This window comes from Sphaerodactylus townsendi, linkage group LG14, assembly GCF_021028975.2.
Source record: "Sphaerodactylus townsendi isolate TG3544 linkage group LG14, MPM_Stown_v2.3, whole genome shotgun sequence".
NCBI classification, from domain to species: Eukaryota; Metazoa; Chordata; class Lepidosauria; order Squamata; family Sphaerodactylidae; genus Sphaerodactylus; species Sphaerodactylus townsendi.
In genome coordinates, this window is record NC_059438.1 from 33,662,968 (window position 1) to 33,672,908 (window position 9,941).

Sequence of the window (9,941 nt, forward strand, 5' to 3'; positions counted from 1 at the left end):
AAAGTTCTTTAATATATTTGGTCCTTATGTCATCATAAAGAGGACAGTCCAAAACATAATGCAGAATGTCCTCATCGGCCTCACTGCCTCAAATGCATCTATAGTTAGATTCCGGCACATTACTATATCGTGCGCTACCAACTGCCGTTGGTATAGCCTGGAATCTCAGGCTAGTAAATTCCATTCTAAACATATAAGTTGACAAATTCTTTAAATATGGTGACCTAATATGGTCCTTCTTAAAAAGTTTAAACAACAGGGCAACTTTGGACTGATTAATTTGGTCTCTATCTATTAGTGCATCAGTGGAGCTAGAGGAACTCTCTGCCACTGCATGGATTCTGATTTGATTGACACAAAGCGCTCAGAGCCAATATTTTGAAAATTAAAAGTATTTAATTTATTGAGAGGTAAACATTCCTAAATGATTAAAACAGCATTTGTCAATAGAACATATAGCCAGCTGATATAAAATCAATACTATCGAAGGTTGACTCTAAATGAATAGCCTAAAAATGGTTAGCTACGGTAGCGCTGGCTTTATTCCTTAAGAAACAAGCAAAAGCAAACTCATGTATCTGCAGCTTGAGTTTGTTACCTTACAACATAGGTGTCAAACTCCAGATGTTCATGGACTACGATTCCCAGCAGCCCCTGCTAGCATGGCCAATTGGCCCTGCTGGCATGGGCTGATGGGAATCGTAGTCCATGAACACCTGAAGGACCTGAGTTTGTCACCTATGCCTTACAAACTAAACTAAGTAAATCTTTTTGTATGTAGTTATAGTTGATTGGTTTCAGATTTCAAGTTCAAGCAGAACAGTAAACCATCCCTACTGTCATAACTACATGCACCTATATGGAGAGAGCTTTTTTCAACCCCCTCAGTGCGAGGGCTTAGCTTAACTGCGTAACTGCCGCAGATAGAAAGTTCACTCTTTCAAAATTTCTCCCAGCATTCAATTATCAGGTGCAACTGACTTCAACGGATTGTTGGAATGTAACTCTTAGATCAGTGGTCGCGGCTGAGTCGTGTTGGCCTTCAGCTAACGAATTTATTTAGCTACTGCCTGGGAAGGCGAAAGAAAACCAAAAACAACATTTTAATATGAGAACCAAACTTTTCTAACATGTCTGCTGTTAGGCTAAGTTTGGCCTTTCTTCACAACATTTATCTGAAAGATCCAGTCCCTCAAATCTGTTCCCTGGCAACCACTGTTGAAAACATCATCTGGTATGGAAGAGCGCATTTTATCTATCTATCTATCTATCTATCTATCTATCTATCTATCTATCTATCTATCTATCTATCTATCTATCTATCTATCTATCTATCTATCTATCTATCTATCTATCTATCTATCTATCTATCTATCTATCTATCTATCTATCTATCTATCTATCTATCTATCTATCTATCTATCGATTGATTGTTTAGTTTTATATACCGCCCTATCCCTGAAGGGCTCTGGGCTATTTGAATTGAAGTAAGATATTCTGAACAAGATTTCTCTTGGACCAGATTCAACATCAAACTCTGATGTCGCGAAGAATTTGAATCACTGGATAACTGTTTCCTCCAATATTTAAAATGTGTGCATCTGTACGCACTCTTATGGAGCTTACATTTATATACACTATTATGTCTCCCCTTTTTCAATGGATTGCCTGCCTGAAACATCAACCCTTTACAATATTTTGAAATGGAAAATAATCAATGGAAGATAAAACACAGATTTAAAGAAGAAAATGCTTAAAAAGCAAATTGAATTCCTAATTCAGAATGTAATTCCTAGGCCATAGAGCAGCAGTTTGAATCAGCATCTTTATACTCTCCCTCTCTCTCTCTCTCTCACTCATACTTCATCACAGGCTCTCTATGAATTTCGGGGTGACATTCAGCATACTTCTTTACAGCCTGTTTGTGAACTTTGGGGTGACATGCAGTATATTTTCTCACAGCCTGTCTGTGGACTGATGTAGGGGTGTAAGGAGGCAAACTGGAGCCCTGGGCAAAACCTGAGTTGGATGCCCCCCCCCACCCAGCATGGGCGGCCACCCCACGACCCCACAAATTTTTTTTTGCCCCAGGTCATTGGTGCCTGCAGGGGGGGCAGTTTTAGACATATCTGCACCAAAATGACATAACGGCACCCCGCCGGTTAATCAAGCCTCAGGAGGAGGAGGAGGAGCAGGAGGAGGAAGGGCGGCGGGCCAATCGGCGCGCTCTCTCGGGACTCGTCACCCCGCAGGCGACGGGGAGGGAGGGAGGGCTCCCTTCATTGGCTTCAAACCCCCCCACCTTGGCCTGGCTCCCCCGGACCCTCTCCCCCCCATTGGGTGCCGCAGCTGAGGAGAATCTGCCCCACAGTGCTCCCCACGTCCCTCCCCTGGACCAGCCACACTGATCGCCGCCTTCCCACGAGACCGCACGTGGATGTTAGGGAGGGGGGGGGGGGGATTCCGCTATCTTCCCAGGCCTCTTTGAGCTTGGCAGCCCGTTTGGACAATGCAGCCGAGAGCCCTTCGCACGAGGCCCCACGTCGAGGTTGCGGCGTGTCCGAGCCTCTTTGGGCAGGGGAGCCGCTGGGGATGCTGCTGCTGCCCTCCAGTGGCCAAAGGTGTGAATTACAAGCGCAAACCCACCCACCCCCCAAGCGGCATTTCTCAGGTTATAGTTGCTATAATATGGCGAATCGGGGCCTCTTTGAGCAGAGGAGCCGCTGGGAGGGCTCCCCGAGAGCGCTGTAACGTTTTGTCGAGCGCACGCTAACGCCCCGAGAGCGTTGTAACGGCGCTCGGCAAGCGTCACAACTCTTTCAGAGATCGATAGCGCGCTCTCGGCAAGTGCTACAACGCTCTCGGGAAAGCGATAGCGCGCTCGATAAAACGTTACAGCGCTCCCGGGAGCGTTAGCGTGCGCTCGGCAAGCGTTGCCATGCTCTGGGGGGGTTAGCGTTCTGCAAAAAGCGTTACAACGCTCTCGTAGAGAGTTAGCGGGTTCTAGGCGATCTCGGCAAGCGTTACAACGCTCTCGGGAGCCCTCCCAGCGGCTCCCCTGCTCAAAGAGGCCCCGATTCGCTATATTATAGCAACTATAACTTGAGAAATGCCGCTTGGGGGTGGGTGGGTTTGCGCTTGTAATTTACACCTTTGGCCACTGGAGGGCAGCAGCATCCCCAGCGGCTCCCCTGCCCAAAGAGGAGTGGGAAGATAGCGGAATCACCCAGTAACATCCACGTGCGGTCTCGTGCGAAGGCGGCTGTCAGTGTGGCTGGTCCTGGGGAGGGACGGGGGGGGGAGCACTGTGGGGCAGATTCTCCTCAGCTGCGGCACCCGATCAGGACGTGGGGAGGGGGGTCCCGGGGGAGCTAGGCCAAGGGGGGGGGCGCGTTTGAAGCCCATGACGGGAGCCCTCCCTCCCTCCTCGTGGCCTGCGGGGTGACGAGTCCCGAGAGAGCGCGCCGATTGGGCCGCCGCCCTTCCTCTTCCTCCTCCTCCTCCTGCTGCTTGCCGCCGGGAGAAGGAGGAGGGGGCCCCCTCTGCTGGGTCGTCGTCCTCGTGGGGTGGGGTGGGGGAGGAAACCCCACCTGACGTCTCACACGGCAAAGTGTGTCACTTCCAGTCATATTACCTAACAGTGTTACCTATTTACTGTTTTCACTGCTCATCTCTGCCCGTCTGCGTGAACATTCTAAGCCCTCAGGCCACAGTCAGACATGCTGCACGAACATTCTAAGGGTGACAGTTAAACACAAACAGCTTCATGGCCTGATGCACCAGGAAAAAGACGCTTTACCTGGCTCAGGTATGCACTTTCAGAGATTTGAAGGTCTGATTACCTGCCCACAGCAGGGAGGGACGTCATGTGAAAATTTGGGGGCGATCCGTCCAGCCGTTTCCGCGTTAGGGCATGAGTAACAAAGTCACTGTTAGCTCTTTATATAGAGAGATTGAGTGGAAGTGAATATTTTGGGAAATCCTTTCTTAGTGAGCAACTGGAATATGTAAGGAACAGATGTGCCAGATTTCATGTGTGTGGCTTCCGTGGTTTTTGAGTTCTGTTGATGAGTCAGTGAGTGAGTGGTATTTTGCGCGCGCGTGTGTGTGTGTATATAATCTTGTTTTAATCAAGATGTCAAGAGCTTTTCCTACCTGGCACTAGGTGGCATTCATGCCACCAAATGGTAGAATTGTATTGGAAAAAAAATCTAAATTCCTTGGGGGTGTCTCTTGATGAACTGGCCACGTTATCAGAACAAGAAATTTATCTTGCCGTGAAAAAAAGACTTTACCAAAAAGAATTCATTTTTTAAATTTTTTTAAAATTTTGTTAAAGATTAGATTCATATTTGTACAGTAAAGGTAAGATTTACAATTGTCTCACTGTTTCTCTTACAAGATAAGCCTTCATCTTCAAACACCAGGTCACATAGTTCTGCTCTGTGAGCCGCTCAAAAGGCAAGCCAGCAAAAGATGCAGCCATGGTGCAGCAGTAAACTGTTTAGCACACAGCAATTCAAACAGTTACTCACGAGTAAGGGCAGAATCTGGGCCCATAACCTGTTGAAGCAGCGGCTTACTCGTGAGTAGGTCACCATACAGGATGCAATGCAAACAAGAACCGAAAGACACACAGTCACCGTGCAGTTCTGTTTATTTGCTAACTACCGTCAAAGTGCTCCGCCAGACCACAGGTGTTTCCAAGGCACTCTTCACTCTGTAGTCTGTGCCAACTATATACAATTGAGGTGCCAATCCGGTGCCCATGTCTTATCAGACTTTGCACCCGGTACACAGTTATGCACACAGCTCTAATTATGCACACGGCACTTGCTGGAGGGAGTGTCTACCTGTCATCTAGATTTTGACCATCTAAACACATGTTCTGACAATTGCCAGGGCTTTACATTCACAATATCTAATTGTACATATCTGGAGCGTTTCATCGATTACATAATATCAACTGTTATATAAAGAGTGGATAACCCATCAAATTTGTGAGACATAAAAAGAATTATCGTATATACGAAAATATAAGAAGGAAATTAAGCAGGTGTAGGTAGAGAAGAAGAAAAAGAAGAAAGCGTGAGCCAGCAAAGATCAGAAGGAGGTAAGAGAAAAAAGGAAAGATCAGCAAAAGAAAAAGAAAAGAGAAAAAAGAGTTTGGACTTCCTCTTAGCTTTGATTATAAATGTATATACCATATCAACTTAATTACAATTCAAGAATTCATCTTCTTGTTGAAGGAAGCTGACAAGTTTTGTTCTCCCCTCTATTTGGGAATTTCCCTTGCCAACTTAACCGTTGCTAGCTATCTCCACATTTTAATTGAGGCCAGATGGCGCAGAGCTTTGACCCTGAAAGAACGTGTTCCTGTGGAACTGGGTGTGAAGAGTCGGTTCTTCATGTTCTATTGTATTGCCCCCTTTACATCAGACCAAGGAGCAAATATTTAGAACCCTCACTGATGGGGTCTTGAGGAGTATGCCGAGAACAAAAAAATTATACTCCTTTTGGATGGGGATTGTAAGGAGTTTCTGGAGCCGGTAGCAAAAAATTTATGTTTTGTCATTGACAAAAGTGCTTTAAGGGGTTGATTGTATGCTGCTATTGTGCTATTATGCCAATAAAGGTTTATCTGGCCAAACCAAAGACGACATGACGTTTCTGAATGGGCTGGGAATTCAGAAGGTAACTGGCATCCCCCACATAAAATACTATGAACGAGGAAACCAGCAACAGAGTGAAGAGAGAGAACATGATGACATGTTTCATGAGGACCCCCCACCACCTTTGCCGAGACCTTAAGACATGAGAGCTATAACATCTTTGGTGGCCCAAACCTTAGTATATTCCTCCAAGGGTTCACGAACAATTTTTCCCCCCAGAGGAGGGGCCACGAGGGGCGATTTTTTATCTGCTGTTCACCACCCTGAGCCCTTCGGGGGAGGGCAATCTGTAAATGCAATAAATGCAATAAATAAATAAATAAAGAATACCATCGGCGGCTCAATAAATATTGTACTAGTCCTACAAAGGTTCAATTTCAGCAAATGCCGCAATCCCAATTTACTCCGAGGTCGAAGCGGGGTTAGCTGAACAAGAAGAATCGGGGAAAACCACCAGCAACACGGCCAGTTTGCCTGGCCGCACCACAAGGTCCCAACATATGAAGTTTGTGAATGGCCTCCAGAATATTACCAGTATTCCCCAAATGAATACTATGAATGACCGGGAGAAGCAAACAACAAGCTGAACAAGAAGGCATGATTATGGGATATTGAAAGGGCCTAGATAAGAAAAGAAATTTATTTAAATTAAAATATGAAGGACATATAGCAGTATGAAATACAAGGTATATTTGTAGGTTAAATATTAAAAATATGGAATGAAAAATAAGGTAGTATAGTATAGATATTTAAGTTTATTAAAGCTAAAGAATAAATTACCAAAGAATAGTGAAGTAACTGATTTGATTTAGATGTATTGAATTATATGTTATGGTAGTTGGGGTAGGATGGATTATGTTTGGGTAACTGTAAATGTGGGTCATTTGTTACATGTTAATATTTGTTGATGTCTCATGTGTTTCAATGGTTTCATGTATGTTTTATGTTCAATGTGTTTTTGAAAGAAGGAAATTAATAAAAAGTATTTTTTTTAAAAAAAAGAAGGCACTGCCTGTGATCGGGGAAACCACCAGCAACGTGGAGCCAGCCAGTTTGCCTGGCCAAACCGCAGGGTCCCAACATATGAAGTTTGTGAATGGCCTCTAGAATATTACCAGTATTCCCCAAATGAATATTATGAATGGCCGGTAGAAGCAAACAACAATCGCTTCCGGTATGACAATATGGTTCCATTTGGCATCCCCGATCGGCAAACTGAAAAAGAGCATGATGAAATGTGTCATCATGACCCCCGCCACCTTTGCCAAGACAGAGACGCGATGGCAGCTATAAAATGCTTGCTCTCTGTCTGACCTACGGCCTGTCCCAATAGATGCAGGTTGTGGGGCTGGGACTTTGTACTCTGCTCTGAGGTTGCTGCTGTTGAATGCAAGGCCCATAAATAACAAATCTGCCGTCCTGCAGGATTATATTGATCATCAGGCTGTGGACCTCGCCTGCACAATGGAAACCTGGGTGAGGGAGGGGGAAACTTGCCCTCAATTATCTCACCCCAGATGGTTTCACGTTTGTCCAGCAACCTCAGACACAGGGCCGGGGGGGGGGGGGCATAGCAATGCTCGTCCAAGATTCCATCTCCTTTAGGACGTCCCCTGTCCCGCTGATCGAAGGACTGAAGTGTTTGGTCTTATGTTGGGACTCCCCGGGGAAACTGGTTGCCTTGTTGGTGCACCGGTCGCCTAGCATGCCGGCAGACAGCCTATCACGGCTCCTGGAGGTTGTCTTGGAGTGGGCGCTGTTACACCCAAACCTTCTGGTGCTGGGTGATTACAACATTCACGTAGATTCAGCCTCCTCGTTGGTAGCCGTTGAACTAGTGTCAACCATGGCAATGCTGGGTCTGTCCTCGGTAAACACCAGGAGTCCCACGCACTAGCAGGTACACACTCTGGACCTGATCTTTGTGGCAGGTGCGTATGTGGGCTTATCCTCTATTGATAGAGTGCCATGGTCTGACAACTACGTCCTGAAGACTCGGATTGATTCTCCTGCGCCCCCCCAGTCTAGCTGGAGGGCATGTTTTAGTCCATCTGCAGAGACTAATGGACCCAGAGCAGGTCCAAAACGTTCTGGGGAGATCCCACCCACTGGTGATACCCTCGATGAGTTGGTAGAGTTGGGATGCCAGGCTCTCTGAAGCCACTGAGGCTATCGCTCTGAGGCGCCCTCTCTGCACCCACACCAACCCAGCTCCTTGGAATACTGAGGAGCTGAGAAGGATGAAATGGAAGCTGAGATGACAACAGCGAGTGTGGCAGCGGGCACTTGGCAAGGGGACAAGACACTCGTACCGGACGTTTATGAGATCCTATAAGGGCGCTGTGAAGGAAGCAAAGAGGGTTATTTTACTTCCTCTGTAGAAAATGCTAGCTCACGCCCAGCTCAATTGGTCAGTGTAATTTGGACACTTACGACATCAGCTGCAGGTCCCCAAAAGGATGAATTGGCACTAGGCTGTGAGGCATTTGCGAGCTACTTCACCACCAAAGTCTTGACCTTCCACCAAACCCTTCCCACCACGATTGTTGTTACAATATGCGAACTGGAAGCCCCTTGGCCTGGATCCAGAATTATCACTGTGCAGAGTTATGGGTTGGTTGCTGAAATACTATGTAGTGAATCATTTGAGTTCCTGGGCTCAGGCAGTGCCAAATATCAATTTGGATGTAGAGAAATAGTGTACCTTGGTCACAGTGCTGGCAATGGGCAGATTAAACCTTTAGAAGCTAAGGTAGAAAGCATCAAGAATTGGCCAGTGCCAGCCACAAAGGGGCTTTCCGCACTACAGAAGGGAGCTAAGGTCGACTCGGTTCCCTTCAGTGGGGGGCGATTCCAGGCTGTCTGCACAGCAACTTACTTGGCCCCCTGGAACCGAGCTAAGTGGGTGGGATCATCTTCGAGCCTGTTTCACTCCTCGATCGTGATTGGAGCTTGTGTTACCATGGGAAACGGGAGCGTTCTTTTTTTTTTTTACAGTTTTACAGTTACATGCCTGCCACGACTCTCCCGTTCTGCGCATGCCACAAAAGCGGCTCCTGATTGGTTGAACGGATGAGGTGTCATTTCGATGCGTCCGCACTTTGAAGCGGTATCGACCTTGTTCCAGCAGAAAGGTGCAGTTCATAACTGCGACAGTGATGTCGCAGTTCTGAGGGAGGGGAACTGAGACAAAACAACGTTGAGCTCAGTTGCAGTGCGGATACACTGAGGTGAACCTAGATAGAAACCAGTACAACTCTGTCAGTGCAGAAAGCCCCAAAGAAAGATTGGTAGGGTTTTATAGAAGGTAAGTAAAATTGCTGCTCCTTTGACAGATCTATGTAAGAAAAAAGTCCCTCTTAAGTGCACATAGCCGCCGGGGAAGGGAGCCGCCCCACTGCGCGTCCAGGCGCCTCCAGCTATGGAAGCGGGGAAGATGGATTGAGCCTCTCTCGATTGGGAAGATGATGACCCAGATCCAAAAGAAGGTGGTTCTTCTGCAGAGGGGACAGCAGGGGGAATTAAGGAAAATCCGACACGGTTCTAGGTGGCAGACAGCACAAAGTCAACAGCACATCTTTTAAAGAGAAACAACAGATTTGAGTTCAATTAAAAATTCATTAAAATGCAAAAAAGAGTCTCTTAAAGTCATCTAGAGTGACAAGTGTCAACAGGCTTTGGATAGAGTAAAGAATGCCATTGTGAATGCTCCAGTGTTGGCAGCACCTGATTTTTCTACGCCCTTTGAAATATACACTGATGCATCAGAAAGAGGCCTTGGTGCCACATTGGTTCAAGAGGGATGATCAGCAGATGCACCCAGTAGTCTTCCTCAGTAGAAAATAGTTGCCTAGAGAGTTCATATGCCACGATTGAGAAGCAGTGTCTTGCCATCATCTGGGCCATAAAGAAATTACATCCCTATTTAATAGGATCTAAGTTTATTGTGAGATCCGATCATAATCCTTGGCATTTCTGAATAAAATGAAAAATAACAATGCCCACATCTTGAGATGGTCCTTAGCCCTACAGGATTATGAGTTTGAGAAGGGCAGAGACAGTGTTATTGCTGAAGCTTTGAGGCATTGTGGTTGAATGTCATAAATGTTTCAAGCTTTTCATTTCTGTAATGTTGACCTATTGCTGCTAGTGTATATATTGTACATTATAAATATTGGATTTATACAGATATAAACATTTTTTAATGCTATAAATTTTGGAACATTTAACTCCAAAATTTTAGCTTAAGGGGGGCGTGTGTGGAGAAAT